At 35.6% G+C, this 20971-nt stretch overlaps 2 long non-coding RNA genes across 6 annotated transcripts in view; one reads left to right on the plus strand and one right to left on the minus strand.

Moving 5' to 3' along the window:
• Window positions 1-19312, minus strand: part of LOC145738083 (uncharacterized) — a 147579-nt gene extending 128267 nt beyond the window's left edge. For all 5 annotated transcript variants that reach the window (XR_014180581.1, XR_014180578.1, XR_014180580.1 and 2 more), the window contains exon 1: window positions 18610-19312. This is a non-coding gene — a long non-coding RNA (uncharacterized LOC145738083). The remainder of the gene's footprint in view (window positions 1-18609) is intronic.
• On the plus strand, window positions 17777-19061 carry LOC145738085 (uncharacterized). The gene is made up of 2 exons (XR_014180582.1): window positions 17777-17927; window positions 17993-19061. It is a non-coding gene; the product is annotated as an uncharacterized LOC145738085 (long non-coding RNA).
• Window positions 19313-20971: the final 1659 nt, after the last annotated feature.

The raw sequence follows: 20971 nt of genomic DNA on the forward strand, positions 1-20971 counted from the left end.
AAGGCGACGAATTTCGGCTTCAAACTCTTGTAAATTTTCGCCAGTTTTCTGCTGTCTTGCCTTTAGTTGTGTTTGATACACTCCTTTCCTTTGGCGATCCCCATAACGTCGTTCTAATGCAGCTACATAGTTGCTTTGTTGGGCGATAGGCAGAGTCTGTAACAGCTCCAATGCAGGTCCTCGTAATGCCACTATTAGTGCTACAGCCATTTCCTCGTTACTCCATCCATTTGCATTTGCAGCGGCCTCAAATTGGAGTTGGTACGTTGCCCATGAAGTTTGACCGTCGTATGTGGGAGGCTTGATCTTGTTGAGCCCGTTTCGGGTGATCACTGTAGAGCTGGCTCCTCTGCTGTCAATTTTCCGCTCTAAGTCGCGTAGCTTTATATCGACATCATTCTGAATTTTATTGATACTATGGGTTACAATACTTTTGGATTTCTGTCTTGGTCCCCGCTAGAACGTCCAATATTTCTACGTTACGCTTTTCTTGCCGCTCTCTGTCTTCTTCTTTGTCTCGTTGCCGAATCTCTTCCTGTTTTTCAAGCATTGCCATAATAGCTGCAAGTTGGGCCTCCATGTTTGCACTTTGACGTCTTGTTATTGGCATAAAAGAAATTTAACACACCACTGTTCCGAAAATCTCTAGTACGGTTCTGAACACAAGCCTCTAACTGGAAGTTTAGTTCCAATTCACGTCGCACTAAAGTCTGATCACATTTCTGACACCAATTGTTACGGTTTTCCCGTGGGTTTACACAAAGTCAATTTAACTCAACAATTAATAAATTTATTTACACTTTAAAACCATCCGTACAATAATTGATTAAGCTACTAAAAACACTAATACAATTCCACAATTATTCTACTATTTAAACTTTACCGCGTTCCCAAATCCACTAATCCACTGTCTGAAACCGCTTCATTTATATTCGGTAAACCACGTTCTAGAAACGCTTCGCGATTTGCGTCGAACATCGAAGATGCTTCTCGGTGTGTCGCTTCCTAACTGTGGCCTACTTTAACACGCGCCCGGCCAGATATTGCGCCGCATCGATTCCATCCCGAATCGAGTGCTCATTCAGAAGTATCGAGCATAGTAGGCCCAAACCGTAACAATATTAAAATCGAATTTCTTCTTACTGTAGGAAAATGGAGTAAAATGCGTAATTTTTCTTTCAAATAAGAGTGTATACTATAGTACGTTTTTTATGACGTTATTTAATTTTTTTATTTAAATTTGCTTTTCAGTGTGACAATACAAGACTTTTGATACATGGGTAAAAATTTTTTTTTAAATTTGGAAGTAACATAAAAATACATTGTTTAAATAACTTAATTTATTTTTTCAGTAGGTATTTTTTTGAACTCATTGCAATAAATAAACTTTTGTTTTTAATATAATTCATTTTCATTGCATTCACTAGTCTACTTTTCAAAAAAACACTTTTATGGATAACTGTACAAGTTATAGTAAGTTATTTTATTCGCTATGTACTAACACAACGGAACAGGTATTGTTTCATTGGAAAAAGTTGTTTAGCCAATGTCTTTACAAATAATGTAAATGTGTTTACTGATAATTTATTAAACAAAGTCATTTGTTGTACTCAAGGATATTGCTATTTTTGTTAAATTATTATTTTCTTGATCAGTTAGCTCAAAATAACAAATGTTTTTGTCTGTCATTTCTAAATTTCTCAAACAACTTCATATTACGAATTTTAATTATAGATGATACAAGAGTTATAAAAAGATGGCTACTCAAATTCTGACTGAAACAGCTCCCAGTAAGTCCTTTAAGTTAAACTACCATATTACTACCACTAATACATATAATTTTCAGATGGCCTGTTACCAACAATGTATAACAGTATACAATTAACCAAACAACTAGTTCCTTTTATACGCATTAACATGGTAGTTAACATAGTTCTAATTATCGTCCACACAATTTACTTTATCTGGAAGTTTGACTCTAGTTCCTTTATGCAGTTCTCGTCATCGTTTATAGTCAACGTACACGTAAATTACTGTTAATTCTTAAGCTATTTTATAAATTACTATGACTTACTTACTTGATTTCAGTTGGTTTTAATTCAGCTTATTTGGGTCAGAATTAAAAATAAAGTGGTTATTGTGACCCGGTATATCAAAGAGTCACTACAACTGACCCGTCAGATTATTGATCCGAAACTGAAGCAATTAGTGAAAAAGGTTATAAGAAAAGCTTATTTCACATTTTTATGGATCACAGGATGTGTTCTGTTTCTTGTTATCGTTAATAGGAATTACAGTTTTGATGAAAGCTTTATTGAACACTTGGTAGGACGTCAACATCACCTGTCAGTAGGTAAGATTTTCAAGGGAGAAAAATAGGAAAGAAATAATGTCTCTCATTTTTACCCTCACTTTACTACCATATTTTTCTAGCTTTTTTTTTGGGTATGCTTCTTTTCATTGTCTCTGTATTGTTCATATTGTTTTCTACTTATTATGAATAAAGACAGTTTTAATCCGTCTCCATTTTACGATTTTTTTTCATCTCATTCTCTCTTCCTCAATCTGTCTCAACCTTAGCCATCATGCTTCCTTTAACTATTTCTTTTTTGTACTTTACACAGTGTCTTCCTCCTTCAACACTATTCTTTTTTTCTTTATTCCATTCTAACTTCCTTAATTCAATCAATCAACTTAACTTTCTTACTTTTCTACCGGTCTCCGAATTTCTTACCTCTTTTTGGCACACAGTTAGTATCCTTACCAATTAGGATACCAACTTTAGTATAGTAAAATGTAATTTTGACTGTGTTATCGATATTTCCAGTGTATTTCACTTTTGGGACAATTTTCTTGGATAATGTTCAAATTTTTTTTTTCTTAAACTTACAAAATTACACAGTACGTTGCGTAACTACCAGTTATAAAGGGAAATATTGCAAAACTTGATGGTTTCAACTGTTTTCTAAACTGTAATTACATGTAAGTAGTTGGCTGATGCTCTTTCTAGGTTACATTCAAATATTTTTAGAAATTTTTGTTTTCAAACTTCAGGATATACAGAGTACATTTAGTAACTTAAAAATGGTTTTCTAAAGAAAAATGTAATATTTGGCTCTTGTTTTCTCTGTATTTTCTATCCGTTTTCAATTATCATTGTTTTTCTTCTTTCACTCACTAACATTTTCTATTGGAGACATTTTCCTTGTTATAATTTCTGTATAATCTATTCAATTGAAAATTCACAATCAAAATAGCCATTAATAAAATATTTAATTAATACAATAATTATTGATGAATTGCTGTTTGCTATTTGGTTTGTGTAATTTAACGTAAATAAATTATTTATAGCTCAAGAACCGAAAACACATACAGGGTGCGTACAGTAGATATTTATTGGACCAATCGACTGAATGTCTATAAATTTTAAAATTAAATCTTTTTAATTAAATTTTCAGTTATTTATGTTCTGTTGATAAAATGTTAAAAAAATTGTATTTTTTTTGTACATTTCTTAATTCATTTGCAATAATTTGAGCTTCACATGGAAGGGTTGAAAAAGCTAAATTACCCAACCATTTAGCAAGTTTACAAAGGTATGAAACATTGGGACACACTATACATGTAACATTCTTTTTTAGGTATTTTAGTGGACATTATTGGAATTCTATTAATAATAATATGGAGTACAGTTTCCACTATCATGATGGTTTCCGCTCCCATATGTTTCCTTTACGTGATGCTGCAAGGCAAAATTGCAGTCATCATTCTAATTGACTACGTTTGCAGCATCAACCACATGAAAAGTTGCTCTGAAACTACAATGAAACACCTGAAAATTATTATAAAGAAACATTTAGAAATTATAAGGTTGCATTTTACACTTTATTGCATAAAATTGGCTTACACACATGATTTTTCTAGGTACAACCAGTTTGTATTAAAGTCCAACCAGTACTTTTACTTGTTGTATTTGTTCAATGAGGTTTTCTTCGGACTTTTGCCAATGTTTGAGTATTTTTCTGTGAGTAGTCGCTGTATTGTCTACTATTATTGTATGTTGGTGTTTACAGCCAAATAGAAGTATTATAGCTGTATCGGCTGCTACGGTTTACTTCTTTTGTTTGGTTTACGCAGTCAATGATGCAGCGGAAGAATACATTACTCTGGTAAAACTGTATAAAACTACGTATACTTTTGTACAAAGTGTAATTTTTAAGGTCGAATACTTTAGGACAGAGATTTTTAACCTGAAATGGTACGAGTGGGATGTATCTTGAAGAAAAGTTTATAGCATATTAATCACCTACTTAAACGAACCAATGAAAGTGGATTTTGTGGTGGTTAACATTAACAGGGCTTTGTTTTGCCAGGTGTAAACTTAACTAATAATGTACTAATAATTATGACTATTAATTTTGTTTTTTTGCAGATTTTAAAAACTTTGTATCCAGTACTTAATTTCTTTTATACAACCAACAGAATTGGCCGATTCTAGTTTTGCAATTCAGCACTTTATGTATTATCACTAATTATTTCACATTACTTTTAAAAATTTATGAATTTTTTTGTCGAGTAGTGAAAAAACCAAAAACAAGTACATTCCAAATAAAATATTTATTACGAGTGGTATTTCAGATATTCAGGAGAACTTTTAACATAAAGAATTAACATTAGAAAATCGGTATCTGTATGATCTCAGCTACGTTGCAAACTCAGGAATAAAAGTGTTGAAAAGCAGATCTGTTGAATATTTTATCTCAAAAATTACTAATAAAAACGCTGTAGAAACAGTGTGAAAAACATTGTTATATTTTTGTTCGATTTGAGATGTCAAAATATATTCAAAAAACATCAATATGTGTGTTCTTTTAGCCTATTACAGCTGAATACTCTTCTGTTCAAAAATTTTTTGAAATTCTTTTCATTTCTTTGAAAAACTTTGACTCAACTTTTCCAATATTTATTTACATACATAATAATAACTAGAATGTTCAGCTATTTTATTAATACACTAACATTTTCAAGCCATCTAAACATTATGAGGATTTCTAAAGCAGTAAAAGAGGTTTATTACAGGATAAAGTCCTTTCAGTATCTACAAAACGGTAGTACATTATAATGTAGTAGTCTGAATGATTTTACCTTTTTAGCTAACTCTCTGTCAACAACGATAGTGTACAAAAAACAAATTTCAACCGGCAAACTGATATGAATCATTAGGATATTGTTACAGTTTGGGCCTACTATGCTCGATATTTCTGAACGAGCACTCGATTCGGGATGGAATCGATGCGCCGCAATATCTGGCCGGGCACGTGTTAAAGTAGGCCACCGTTAGATAGCGATACCGAGAAGCATCTTCGACGTTCGACGCAAATCGCGAAGCGTTTCAGAGTGGTTCTAGAACGTGGTTTACCGAATATAAAAGAAGCGGTCTCGACGGTGAAGTAGTAGTGAATTTGCGAACGCGGTAAAGTTTAAATAGTGGAATTATTGTGGAATTGTAGTAGTGTTTTTACTAGCTGAATTAGATATTTTACGAAGTGTTTTGAAGTGTAAATAAATTTATTAATTGTTGAGTTAAATTGACTTTGTAAAAACCCACGGGAAAACCGTAACAATATGATACATTTTCTTGCAGTCTTGTTGCCAGTTATACCATTCTAAATTGTTGATACAGTTGACAAATGTGACATTCTATAATTGCATAATTTCAGACCTGATTAAGCATCAACATCAACTTATTTTTGTTTAATTTTCCTTATACTTACAATTTGACAATTTAAAGATATTCTTCTGCAACGTCAGTGCTGGTAAATAGCAGCATACGTGGGACTAGCTGTAAGGTTGTTAATCATATTAAATATTTAAGCAATTTGCAAAAATTACGGAAAAATACTCGGCAATCGATAATAATCCTCCAATCAAACCACTAATTACATAGGTGGTATAAAGCAAATGATGGGAATTCACAACAGTGTCCATGTATTTCTTTATATCCAAGTGTCTCAGAGTTTTGGCTTTAATCTGGTTTTCGATATTATGTGGTTGCAAGTCATGTCGTACATTTGACAAAAGTATAATGTTATCAATTAAAATAATCTTAGCAAGTTTGCTTTGAAACATAAGGTAATAAAAAGTGTAAGGAAGGCAGACTGCTAATGATTAATGGTATGCCCCAAATAAAGTACACTAAACCCAAAATACAGTAGAGTAACGAGTCTAAAAACACAAACAAATAGTAAAACAGTTAAGAAATGTAATGCATTACCTTCGTGTTTGGTTTGAAAGAGATGAAACATTGCCATATAATCTGAATAAACATATAGCACATTAATGGCATGATGGCTAAAGATAGCAACGTGCTAGATGTCGCAAAATTCAAAGTCGCCCTTTTCAATAAAAGTTGCAACAATCTTTTTCCCTTAAATAATTTTGTATATTGCCAAGATATTTGAATCTGGTGCGTAGCCCTATTGGAAACATCACATTTAATAGAATAACCTGCAAAAGTATACATCACTATTGGGAATGTTCTAGAATTACTATAGCATTACGCAAATTATAAACAAATAAGCTGCACTATAGTTCATAAACCAGTCCCATGTGTGAATTTCAACAAAAATCAACCATGTTTACAGCAGTAATCCATAAACTACCAAGTTGATTTTATTGATCCAATGCATATGGGTCATTAAGATTAAAAACCTGAAGACTTTTGGTAATTGTCCGTCTAAGTTTCAAAAAAGTTACAATTATTATTAATAATGAAACAAAATGCTTAAGCAAGCTTATAACAACACCTTCTTGTCTACTTTTTTCAAAAACTTCCATGCTGATTAAGGACAAAATAATACCAAACCGACAAGGGAATAAAATGGTTTTAAAGCGAATTAGGATTTTAAAGTTTACACAGCAAATATTGTTGATACCTTTCCAAATGCACTGCCATAGTAATTTAGTATCATTAGCAGGTAAATAAGTATGGTTCATTTTTTTTCCGTGGCGGTTACGTTATCAAGTGCTCCGCCATATTGAAATTTACGCACCTCGTTTATTACAAGCTAGGCTATCCATCTTTTTAATCACCTGTTTGGACGTTGCCGTATTGACAAATTCCTCCTTTAAACCTCACAATAGTGTATCTTTCATTAAGTAATTATAAACAAAAATGAGAAAACTATATTGTTTTGAAAAAAAAACATTCTAAGAATCTCACATGTTTTGCATGCAATAAATGTTTTTTTTTTCGAAATCGGCATAATTCATCGGTCCGTTTATTACTGCAACAAACAATACACCAGGTTCACATCTGCTCGTGGAAGATCGGCAACATAGGGCACAGTCCCAACTGACGGCTAAACCTTCTAAACAACATTTTGAGGTTAGGAATTTTAAAAAGTTGAACAACACCAAAAACTACAAACAGAAGAAATAAAAACTTAATTTAGGGTTGTTTAAGTTTATTAATTAGTGTTGTTATTGCGAGACCTTCGTAGAATTTAAGATTTTTCTTCACCAAACTGGAAAACTTGCAACATTTGGTGGTAAACAAAGGCGGAAAGTTCCAATCAAACTTTGGCTTGGGAACAACAACCACATTTAATTTAAATTATCTGGAAGGAACATCACAGATAGGTGCATTCAAACGAGTCATTAACAGCCCAATACTAACGTTTCAAGAATTATTCCATAAAACTGGGGACTATTAAATCCTAAAGCAGTGTTTTAACTTATAACAGAATTGTTGGTAAGTAAAAGCAAAACTCATAGTCGATCTCCACAAATATATATTAATAATAAGTTGTTATCTGCCTAACATGTTTCGGGTGTATTCAGACACCCATCTTCAGAGGCTTAACTAGATCACTAGTCTGCTGGCTGTCATTCTACAAGGGGGGACAGCTGAACCCAGATGTACTAAGGTGGTTTTTTTATTCTACACGGGGGAAAAAACCTTGATCAAAAAACCCAGTTCTGGTTCTGAGGTGACATGGTGACTTCAACTGATGTGAACTTAGCAGCCAATTTGGCGGAAACACCCGAATGACCAGTGGCGTCGGGTATTTTTTAAATCATCAACTAATTGCGTCAGAGGATTAGTTATGTTTATCATAACTAAATGTTTTGTCATTAACAACTGAAAAAACGTCTTGTCAGACCACTTGTTATATAATATATTTATAATATTCGAATGCTATTAATGATAAATATTCAAATGCTAATATCTCAAAATCCACACATACTAACACCTTCCAAATTTCAGGACTAATAAAGTACTACCCGAGGTAACAGAATCTGTAGAGAACAGCCCTTGGACAGCCGTCAGACATTTGATATCATAATTTATACTTTACTTTACATTTTAACATAATGATTTAAACAATAGTCTTAACATACCTCCTCTACTGATAATATATTCATTATACATTTTTAATCGCGACGGTATCCTTGAATTTGGCCTATTACGCTACGAGTCTACACACGATTCTATACTCTGATCCACTGGTTTACTGGCACATGCTTGGAACTGCATCTTTCCTCAAGTTCTCGTGTTTACCTTATGAGCCCGGCCGGCCGGCCCGAAGTGTCTTGATCACGCAGTTTGTGTTGTATGGATACGGGCGCTGCATAATAAGCACTTATTTGTTGTTTGGTTAGTTGAGAATATTCTTACTTTAAACTATATTGTCACGACTAGCGTGACGTGTTGAATTTAATTCAACTTATTTGCCTGAGATCTCGTTTCAGCGTGAAAATAAAACACAGTTAACTCTACCATCAAGTTCTATTGAATACGTACTTAAACCTAACAACTCCTAACTTACTAACTAGTAAAATAACAGGTTTCCTAACCCAACGAAAACGTTACTAACTCCCAATAAAATCATAATAAACCAGGCGTAAACTAATACACAACATAGAAATACATAAACATACTTTACTTGAGCGTTACGAACATGTCTAATTGACATTTGCGGTTCGGTTACTAACGTGGTGCACAGCAAAACTGGACTGACTGGACAGAACTGGACTGAACCGACTGAACCCCTCTTTAGGGTACAACTTCCTTTTTATAGCATTCCAGACACTGGTTCCACCAATCAAAACTCCCAGACCTGGCCTCGTCTAGCCGACAACTCGTGACGACCTTCGACCCTCGGTACTTGGAAAACATTCCACATTATTTCGCAATTCAGCAAATGCATCTTAATTGCAGTTGCACTCCGACCGCATTCCACAATTTTAATGTTTCCGCTCAAGTAATAAATTTGATTTATTATCCTTCGTGACATTTGCCCCTCCTCCATGAAACTGGTCCTCCAGTTTAAACTAAGAGAGGTAATTCCTACCTTTGACACAATTCTAATTACTAACCTAAGTTATCGCTAGCCTTATATAAAATTCATCTTATTATAATATTATTAGAAAAATGAAGTAAGCGAAAGTTTTGATTTTAATTTTACTTTTTATCATATATTTTCTAAAAAGCTTACTTTCTCCATTTTCCGTCGTACCTAAAAATTATAGTAATCCTAATCATTAAAGTAACCCTTAAATTAACATAACACATTTGAAAACTTGGGTAGCCCTTAAATATGCGCCATTTTAAGAGCCATTTTGATAAGGTTAAGTGTCATCTTTAATGGTCGTCCAATACTGGCTTTGCACAGCGCCACTTAGTACATTGGCTTCTTATGGCTCCCTCAAGCGGTTTTTACATGTAATGAAAATAAGAACAAAGGTTAATATGCGTTACTTAAGGCTTAATAATAACATATAATAATATATAATATTTCACGCATATTTCTTTTATATCTCAATCAAATTAATAACCTTCAACCGAGTGAATTTTATTCACTGGTATACCTCAAACCGATTGCAATAACTTCTGCATATGTTTAAGTAATGTCCCAATTTCCATATCAACTAAGTTGTTCTAAAAACTGGAACATATTGAACGTTCCAACTTCATTTCAAATCCGTGCGGAGAAATACTTTATTTATCCAAAAACAAAAAATAAATTGACGATAACGTTTGATTGCTTCTTCCCTAGATTATCTGTTAACAAAAATAAGAAAGTAAATTATCAAAACGTAAACACAAAACAAAATTTACGGTTGTCTAATGACCCTATGGTTTGAAATGCACTCTACCTAAGTAGTGTAAACAACCTATACTCGGTTTATTTTGTCTTGTCAGCGGTTTTGAGGTAGGTCAGGGTAACGCTTGTGTCATCATTATCATATTAATAACAGTGACGTACTTGACGCCTTTAAAACGTATTACGCCTGTATTAACTTTACCCATCTTACCTCTAATTAAACAAGAAAAATGGTTAAATATCATTTATTTTCTTCGTGCTACAATAGTCATTATTATATAGATAAACTTTAAATATATAGTATATAATATAGATATAAAATATTGAACAATAACTGTTTCACTTGTTTTGTTCGGTTTGGGTCTCTCCGGGTTTCGCCTGACCAGTGTTCAACTGGTCCTCATTTCTTTCCTCACGTATAGGCACTTGATATGGTGCCGTACCATGTACACGTGTATGATTTATTCGTCTTTGAAGAGGAGTGGTAGTCACCTGCCGAGTCCAATTTGTCATGTTTGCTGTATTCGGTGTTGGCTCAACAGGGTTCCAATTCGGTCGCAAAGTCACCCTCGGCACTTCAATTAATGTAGGTTCACTTCTTGATGGCACCCTAAATGGATGTCCCATCATTCTTGGTGGCAAATGGGGTCGTGGAGGTTGATGTAGTTCACGCCGCCTGATTTGTGAACTTCTTCTGTACGCACAAACATTGCATGCGCAAGCATCCACAAACAGATTTCCCCAAATTTTCCAAAATTGTCTTGGTTGATAGAATGGCACCCTCGGAGGTGCGCAGATTGCACAACCACATCTTTCCGTAGGGTTTCTTCCTTGTCTCATCATTAACTCAATATGAATCATCTGGTATTCTACGTGAATTATTTGGGTCCAAAGTGCTAGCAACGCCTTTGTGACTCCCAAATACACTATTCCTGGTCGCTGTATTTCTTGATGTAACTCCCATAAATGGTATAACGCCATGTCATATAAATGTAATTTAACATTTATGTCCGAAACACATCGGGCATAATATAAAAACATCACAATCCACTCCATTTTTTATAAACTCTCGATCGGTATTTTTTCAAGGAAACGCACTCGCGGTACTATCACGGTACTTCGCTAACTAAAATGCAAATCACAGCGATGGAATTATTTATATTCTCTTAATTTCATGTCAGCACTTTTACGCTTGCGGTCGCATATTATTCATTTGATGCATTTGTTTCGACCGAATACATTATGCTGGTATTCAAAAATATCCAACACTAAAATAAAACGAAAACTCGTTATTTCAATCTGTCTATCCCCCCATTATCACATACCCCTGACATTTATATTTATTCAAGTATTTACTTGTTCGGCACCTATGGCATTTCTCGATATATTTAACGTCCCTCGTATTTTTTGTCTAAGTATGCCATTTTAATTATATCATTTTTTCCATTGTAGTCAAATAACTTGTAACACGCGCGCTTAGATAATCATTTTAAACACTTTTGGTGTAACTGCGGAAAATTAGACTAATATCCGTTCGTGAATCTTTCAATTGGCCATTAAATTCAGACGCGGATAAGAGAATAAAAATTCCTGAGCTCAGTAACTTCAAATTTAGGTACCACTCGGTATGTGAAGTTTGTACCCAACAAACGTAATATTTTCATTTCAACAAAATTTTTACTTTGTATACAAAGTGTTACAATCTTTATGTCAGTTAGGGATAGACGGTGCCTTATTATCGTTTATTTATTTTACTTATACAGCACTGCATTCACAGCAGTTTTGTCATTTTATGGACGAAACGTTCCTTTACTTTTTTCCTCTCCAGTCACTTTCTTTGTGTGCCTTTGCGAGTGCAGTTGTTTTTTCCTTTAACTCCATTTGAGTGTAGTAGCTCATGTTTTCTTTCGTCGTGTTTAGTGTTTTCATCATGAACCGTAAGTAAATTTGTTGGCTTTGTTATTCACATTATAAAGTAATCCAATTTGTTGTTCTTTTCAAAACTAAAGATCCACAATCTTGCCCCCCAAATGACAACCAAACTGGGTCTGGAAGGGGTTGTCGCCTCCGGCACTTCCGGAGACTCTTAACAATGCGCCGCCCTGGTGAAGGGCTCGCCGACCTTTGGTCCGACAACGACAGGGACATTGGTGCCAGGTCCGCTTCGGCGTCCATTGGGCGCAACCAGGGTGTCACATATCCATCACCCTCATCGAACACCTCTGCGTGGGGGTCACCAGTGCCAACGAGGCCATCGACGCCCCTGGTCCGAAAAGAGCGGCTCCCGAATGGGATCGCTACTCCAACAGCGGAAAATAATATTGAGGAGACAACCTCCAGCAATTCTCCAACTTGGTGGTCTGGTGACCAAGTAACCATAAATGGTACTGGTCACCGCATTTATTTCCACCACCACCATTATTAAGTTTTAGTTATTCAAAGTTGTCTCTTTTGTGTGTCTTTCCTATCTTTTTTCCTTATAAAGGCGTGCATTCTGGGGTCCAGGGATCATAATAAAGTAATATTCTGCTTACTGATCTGCCTTTTTGTATCTCATAGTCCACGTCAGACATTTTTCGTCTTATATAATAAGGTCCGAACCATCTAAGCAGCAATTTTTCACTTTTCCCAACTTGCCATACCGGGGTGAAAACTTTCACTTGGTCACCCTCATTAAACTCCACATGCCGATGCTTACAATCATAACGAAGCTTATCTATGTTTTGTCGTCTTTTTATGTTTTCAGCAGCAAAATTACGTATTGCCAGACTAGTTTCCCTCATTTGATTGCTATCAAGAGATTCAGCATGCGGCATAATGTTTGCTTCAGTTGGTAAAATAGGTTCTCGTCCATATACTAGCATAAAGGGTGAGAATTGCGTGCTGTCTTGTTTCGCTGAATTATAGGCAAAAGTTACATGTGGTAAGTATTGGTCCCATTTTGACTGATTTGTGTTGGTGTACATTGCCAACATATTTGCAAGAGTCTTATTAAATCGCTCCGTAAGACCATTTGTTGCTGGGTGATATGCCGTTGTAAATTGACTTGTAGTGCCCATTTCTTTCAATAGTTTTGTCACCAATTCTGATTGAAACACTTTTCCTCTGTCACTTAATAATTCCTTCGGCGCTCCATGCCTCGTAATTATTTTTTCCAAAATAAATTTTGCTACGGGCCCTGCTTTTCCACTTGGTAACGCCTCAGTTTCTGCCCAATGTGTTGCATAGTCTGTTGCTACCACTATCATGGTTTTACCATTGCTACTTCGGCGAAAAGGGCCTAAAAGGTCAATTCCTACCTTTTCAAATGGTGTTCCCACAGGAATTGGGTGTAAAAACCCTATCGGCTTTTGATTTTGCTGACCTTTTCTAGCTTGACAATCTGGACAACCCTTAACAAAATTTTCAACATCTTTTTGCAACCCTTGCCAATAATACCGTTGCTTAATTTTTGATAGCGTTTTTGCTATTCCCAAATGACCACTCAGCGGTTCTGAATGGTGAGAATACAAAATTTCTCCCACTAACTGTTGTGGTATTACTAATAGCTTATCTCGACCTAAATGATTCGGATTCACTCGGTATGAAATTCCGGATTCAATCCTGAAGTTTTTTGCCTGCTTACGTAAACCAATTGTAGCATTTTCCGGGTTTTTGATCGTCATTATTATTTGGAAAATTTTTTCATCTTTCTTTTGTAACTCCTCAATATTGCGAGTATCCAAAATGAATGTTGGTATGTTGGTATTTCTTCAACGTCGTGTTTATCCGTATCTGGTTGCAGTACCGGATATCTACTTACACAGTCAGCGTCTTTGTGCGCAATTCCTGATTTATGGCACACCGTGTAATCAAATTCCGACAGTTTTAATGACCATCTGGCTAAACGAGCTGTGGTGTCTTTTAATGTTTTTAGCCAACATAAAGCATGATGATCAGTTACGATTTTTACAGGTTTACCATAAATCAGGAATTGCGCACAAAGACGCTGACTGTGTAAGTCTGCACGAAAACATTTTCGTGCAGACTGTGGCGCAATACAAGTCGCAACATCAGAACTACTTATATTGGAGTAAAATAATGCGTATTTAAGGGCTACCCAAGGTTTCAAATATGTTATGTTAATTTAAGGGTTTCTTTAATGATTAGGATTACTATAATTTTAAGGTACGACGAAGCGATGACGGAAAATGGAGAAAGTAAGCTTTTTAGAAAAATATATGATAAAAAATTTAATATTAAAATCAAAATTTTCGCTTACTCCATTTTTCTAATAATATTATAATAAGATGAATTTTATATAAGGCTAGCGATAACTAGATTAATAATTAGCATTGTCAAAGGTAGGAGTTACCTCTCTTAGTTTAAACTGAAGGGCCAGTTTCATGGAGAAGGGGCAAATGTCACGAAGGATAATAAATCAAATTTATTACTTGAGCGGAAACATTAAAATTGTGGAATGCGGTCAGAGTGCAACTGCAATTATGATGCATTTGCTGAATTGCGAAATATGTGGAATGTTTTCCAAGTACCGAGGGTCGAAAGGTCGTCACGAGTTGTCGGCTAGACGAGACCAGGTCTGGGAGTTTTGATTGGTGGAACCAGTGTCTGGAATGCTATAAAAAGGAAGCTGTACCCTAGAGAGGGGTTCAGTTCAGGTTCAGTTCAGTTCATTCCAGTCAGTCCAGTTTTGCTGTGCACCGCGTAGGAGAAGGCAGTACCTAGCCAGAAGACTCCGCTTACGCCACATAATGTAGTCGTCCTGATTTCTGCAACCCGCACCGGGTTCATAAATTAATTAAATAGTAAACCATCCCTTAAACTATAATAAATCGCGAGTGCCAAACCCTCCACGAAGCTGCCCTCATAATTGTTTAACTAATGTAAGTATAGATTTATTATTGTAATATTTTGTGCATGTAAAAGGTATTGTTTAAAGTGCTACTTTTGGGAATTATGTTTGAAGGTTTTATTCCGATTCACTAAGTTGATAAACCAATCATCTTGTCAATTAGTTTTAACTGTCATTTAGTTATTAAATTATATTTTTCTACCAAGTGGTTTGATTCTACCTCTGAAACAAGATCTCGGTAAAGGCGTTTATTAAAGTAATAAACGCACGTCTCGTTTAACTTGTTGGGCCAAAAGGGCTTTACAATTTAAACGTGACAATATTTTACCAATGTCAATTATGCGGAACACATAATTAGCATCACACACAGCTAATAAGACAATGCTGAAGGTTTTTTTGTAATTGAAAAATTGGGTGCCAGTATGGGGTGGGGCTTGGATGTTGATATGCTTGCCGTCAATAGCACCAATGCAATTTGGAAAGTTCCACAAATCAAAAAACTCATCCGCAATTTGAACATAGTCACTGATTTCAGTCTCTTTTAAATATTTGTCCATTAGACATTTGCAAATGGCATTGCAGGTCTCCTCAATTATTTTTGAGACAGTTGTCAATCCAAGGTGGAACCCCCAAGCCAAATGCTGCATCGAACATCCTTGAGACAAATATCTGAAACCAAGTGATATTTTCAAATGATATATTTTTCAACCACATAATCACATACTGTAAAGTGATTGCCAGACGTTCTTCTGGTGTGATGCCTAGAGATATTTTTCTTCTACGTATTACTGGTGTTACCATCTCCAAAAAATTGTCAAATTGTGCCACGGACATGCGGGTGTATTTGAAAAACTGTTCAGGATCTGAACTCTTCATTCTCTGGAAGTATTTAAATTGGCTGAAATTTTGCCTATTTACATTTGTTGGTCGGATTCTATGTCGTCTCCTTTGCTGATAGCTTCTTAACAGAGGTATCAAAGCAACTACTACCCCTGCCGTACCCAGCAAAATGTCTAAATCCATATTCTGAAATCAGCCAAAAATGAATATACAAAAATGTATGAAATACAATCATACAAACTTGCCACAAATTTTTATGCACAAAGTCCTTTCAATAGATTAGTATAAATGAATTGTCCTATTCACAAATGAACTTATACACAGCTATCAAAGCAACAATTAGCAAAAACACAATAACACCTTATAAACTTGGATTTTTTGATCTTTTGTTTGGTTTACAGCATACAAACAACTGTTGCACACCCACGTTGCACCGTTCCCAAAACCGGCAAAACACACTTGACAGTACAGTAGTGACACTAACAAAGTCAGAAACCACAGATTCAAGAAAAATGTCACTTGTCGCTTGTCAGTCTTTGTTTGACGCGCATGTATTCAAAGGAACTCACATCTTAAACAAATGAATCTATAAATTGCACTACGTAAGAAAATTGCGCTATGCTGTGCTACGCTGCGCTAGGATTGCGTTGTGTTACGCTACGCAAATCTATAAATCTGGCTTAAATAATTGTATTTTTATTACAATAGTCTAATAATTGGTGAAGATTATACACATAAATTCAAGTAAATGTATATTTTTCCATGGTCATAATGCACACAACGCCTGCTAGCCCAGGTAAGATTTCAATGGCAATTTCATACCTAACCTAAATAATCTCTGCTGATGCATGACTTGTATACCTACATTACTAAAAATTTGTCTAGTCTGACAATTTTTTAAGGGTGGTTCAACTAACAAATTGGGCCTATTTCACAGATCTGTATCCTGTATATGCTGAATACTTCACTACTTTTCCATGTGGATGAGAAAATATAATTGTTATGAAGAAATTGACCTAAGCGAAGAACAAATTACCCACTAAGAAGATTGCGACATATCAATCAAGTTGAAGAGTGAAATGGTGTGCAATGGGATCAACTACTTACATTAGAACCGTGAATAAAAAAGCAAGGTTTAAGCCGGATTTATAAACTTGAAGTTCGATTTGGATTTGGCGTTGGCTCTGGCGCTGAAAGATAATTCCTATAAAACTGCATAGGCCAATTTATAGTCGCCGTCGGACCTGAAGTTGGCGCTGGGCTGCCGGCGAACATAAACCAACTTTATCTTTCTGAGGTTGGCGCTCCTAGCAAAACCCTAGCAGCCTGCATCGACCAATAGGAATTTGTTTCTGACAACACGTGATTATGTTTTTCGGCAAAATTTGGGGTTGGGTCGTTAGGTGATTGACTGATTGTTTATTTACATATTTACCAGTTTGTGAGTATTGGTTGAAAGCAGAGGTGAGACGATGATGAGTGATTCAGAATCCCAAGGTACTTGTTTATGTCTTTTTACTAGTTTACACTGATAAAAACGCTTTGTTTTCAGCTCAGTTTCCTGTTTTGTTGGAAGAAACCGAAACTAACATAGATGTAGGTCTCCTTTGGAGACAATCCAAAGATACGAATTTATATATAATATGGGGCACCCTGAATAAAAAAATGCAAAAAAAAGAATTTAGCATGAGCTATTTGAAAGCACTATAGATCCAGTGGCGTAGTAATTTTTTCAATAAAAAAATTGCTAATAAAAATTCTCCATTTTCTATCAAGAAAAAGTATCGTAATATGACCTGAAAACTGAAATAAATATTTAACATTTTCTCCCGTAATAGACATTTCATTCCTAATTATTTCAAAAAAAAAATCATTGAAATCGGTTAATAACCTAAAATTTTATAGGGGTGTTTCCATTCTAAATGGGTCACACTGTAGAACAGTTTGATACAAATAGGGAAAAAATCCTTTCATTTTTTAGTTGCAGAGTGTCAAAGGACTTGGAAATCCTTGAGAGACAGGTTCACTAAGGAGAGAAACAAGATGAGGTCGGGATCTGAAGCACATGAGTCTTGGGTGCATTTCAATGCTATGTTATTTTACTCAAAATTCTCCAAACCTAGAAAGTATTTACTGATAATTTTATCAATAATTTATATTATTAACACTAAATTTTTGCTATCGTATTTAGAACATATACAAACACGAAACCACCACTTAAAGCTCTTTCAGTTGAAAAACAGCCAAGTATACCCTCTAGTTCTCACTCAGTCTGGTCAGCGGAAGAGACCATCTTTTCACCAGTGTCAACTCGCCACTCGGTAGATGATGACTCTAGAGGCACGCCCTCCCCACCAATTGAAAAATCAATAATCAGCCCCACACCCACTCTCAATAAAGGTTAGTCTGATAATAACATAGTGATAATGAAGTTAAAATTATAATCTGACATATGTAATAGGACTAGGTGTGTCAAAGAAGCAGAGAAAGATGACTCCAAATTCTTCCAATGAGCCAGAGGGCATTTTAGATCTTGTTAAAAACATTTCATCAAATTTACAGAGTGTGACAGCTACTCGAGTCTCAAATTCAAATAGAGCATTTGCAGACTACATGGGCCCTTCTGGGTTCACCAATTAAACTGACTCACGACGATAAACGTCGCGCCGGGATCTCAGTTTTAGGGATGGAATCAAACACTGAGTTTTCCTTGTATAACACTTAAATCTATTAAATACGGTATACACAAATGGATGCACAATACGGTTGTAAACATACAAAAGGTTGACAATTAACAATTGTACTTACCTAGTCATAGCTAAGGACTTAGCTTTTCCTGGCAATGGCTTGGTCACTTCGCGTTTAAACAACTTTGGAGAACGGACTAATTAACTTAATCTTTTTCCGAGGAGAGTCGACATTACGACTTCTCGGGTCAGCTGGTCGCACTACCGTTGATCGGTTCACACTCATCCTCTACTGCTAAAATCGGCGTATTTTATACCCGATTGATCGGCTGACGCAGTTTGTTATTGTCGCTTGTTTTTCACATTTCTGCAAAGCAGGTGGTGGTGACTCATCACCGATACGGTGCACTCGGTGGATGACACACTCGGTGCAACGTGATGCGACCTTGCCTCGTGCGCTTAACATTTCGCAATCCTCGATGTTTTTTAAGTTAATCAGTCCATCTTTTCAATTAACGGATTTTCCATTCGTGACATATGCCTCCGCCCCAGAAAAACTGGTCCCCAGTTTTATATGAACAATAATAAAAACTTTAAACAATAGAAAAAAACATATCGTTAACATAAATTCAAAAATGTACATGTGTACATACCAAGGTATTATGATAAATGGTTAGTAGGTTTACATATGTGAGTATTTCATGGTACTCAGTTAAGTTTACAATCATGTCTTAATAATAAGTTAGTACTTATTCTAACAAGAAACCTAATATTCGGTTCCGGCAATGGCAGAACAAAAAAAAATATTGCAACACTGAGAAAAGTTCAATAGAGGCTTAGTCCTATGAGCCAAACTTCGCATTTCACATCACTGAACACCATTGTGATCACTGTTCCATAAATGTTTGTGGTGTGGGTCGATCAATGAACCGATGATTCGGTTAGCTTGGACCTTCGTATTAATGTACAGGCCCATCGGGAGTTCCAACAACAATAATGGCTCATCATAGTTCGCCTCTTTCTTACATAGCCCTCAGTGTTACATGAAATAGAAGACAAAAGGTTAGTATGTGCTACTTAAGGCTTAATATACAACAAAATTAATTTGAGCATCATTTGTAACCTTTATTTATTTGTTAGTATGTACGATCCATTTTCCATTAAAAAATAAAAAATAGAACGTGTGAAATTCATTTTCCAAATGCTGTAAAGCAAGGAATCCCGTGTATGCACCGCGTAATCACAATTAGTCATGTAAACAACGTCGAACTTTTATGTTAGTAGCTCGTTATCAACCAACAAGATTGTCGGAGCGTCGTCTCAGGAATACTCGCCTCTTCAGCGAAACATTTTTTATCACACCTATTAGTTCATGGCGCTAAAAAATAATTGGATTAATTTCATGACTAGATTATACTCGCTATTTGGGGATAATATGACATCATACATTCCAAAATTTTTTTTTTTATTATATACTTTTTTATATATCATCCACTTGTGTATATCACGTCTGTATCAACATATGCATATATATATAGCCATTAAAATACAAAACAATAATAAGGTAACATAAATTAAATTGCAGATCTCATAGCTGCTGATACGTAGCATATGGCCCCATGTTGTCGTACGGTTCCAATTGCGCGATAAACGGTTGTGTTACCGCGTGTCTAAGAACTTCTTCAGTCTGTTGCTGATTAATGGACCCCCCTTCTTGCACCTGCGCCAGGTTTTCCGGATTCGGGCCTAGTGCCGGATTGCGGTCGACCTGACTTGCGTGTGATTCAGGAGGTCCAAATGCACCTCCAAAAGATGTGCCAGCAGAATTGACTTCTGATATTTCATCCCTTTCTTGCGTTTGGGGCACTACTGGTACCCGAAACTGATATGTCATATCATGCGTTACATAAGCATGCGGATATGGCGGATGACCTGGTTGACTCAAAAATTGAGTTCTCCCGTACACACATGTAGCACAAGGACATCCTTGCACAAATACATTTTCCCATGCTCGCCAAAAATCCTCAGGTCGATATTGAGGTTGTTGGGGTGATATGCAAATTGCACAATCACATGTCGAAAACGGAGTGCCCCCTTGACGTACTTTCTCGCCAAGTAGAAGTATGGTATACTCCGTATGAATGATCTGAGTCCACAGGCCAAGTAGAGATTTTGTAATCCCTAACAATTGTATTGGTACCACTCGATCAAACTCTCCTTGCAGTTCCCACAAGTGGTACAGTGCCAATTTGTATAAATACAGTTTGGTGTTTATTTCGGTAACACACCTAATGTAAAACAAGAAATTCACAATCCATTCCATTTTTGGCACTTTCGCGAAACTTATAGGTTGACTTTACCCAAGTGTTACTTCACGACCGATTTCTAAAATGATACTGTAAATTGTTGTCCCATTCGGGTTTATTTAAACTAATCCAGTAATTAGTCATTATTCATAACTGCGCGTAGCGATGAATCAAATT

Source organism: Ips typographus, linkage group LG15 (assembly GCF_016097725.1).
Source record: "Ips typographus isolate SLU linkage group LG15, UJ_Ityp_2.0, whole genome shotgun sequence".
Taxonomy (NCBI): Eukaryota; Metazoa; Arthropoda; class Insecta; order Coleoptera; family Curculionidae; genus Ips; species Ips typographus.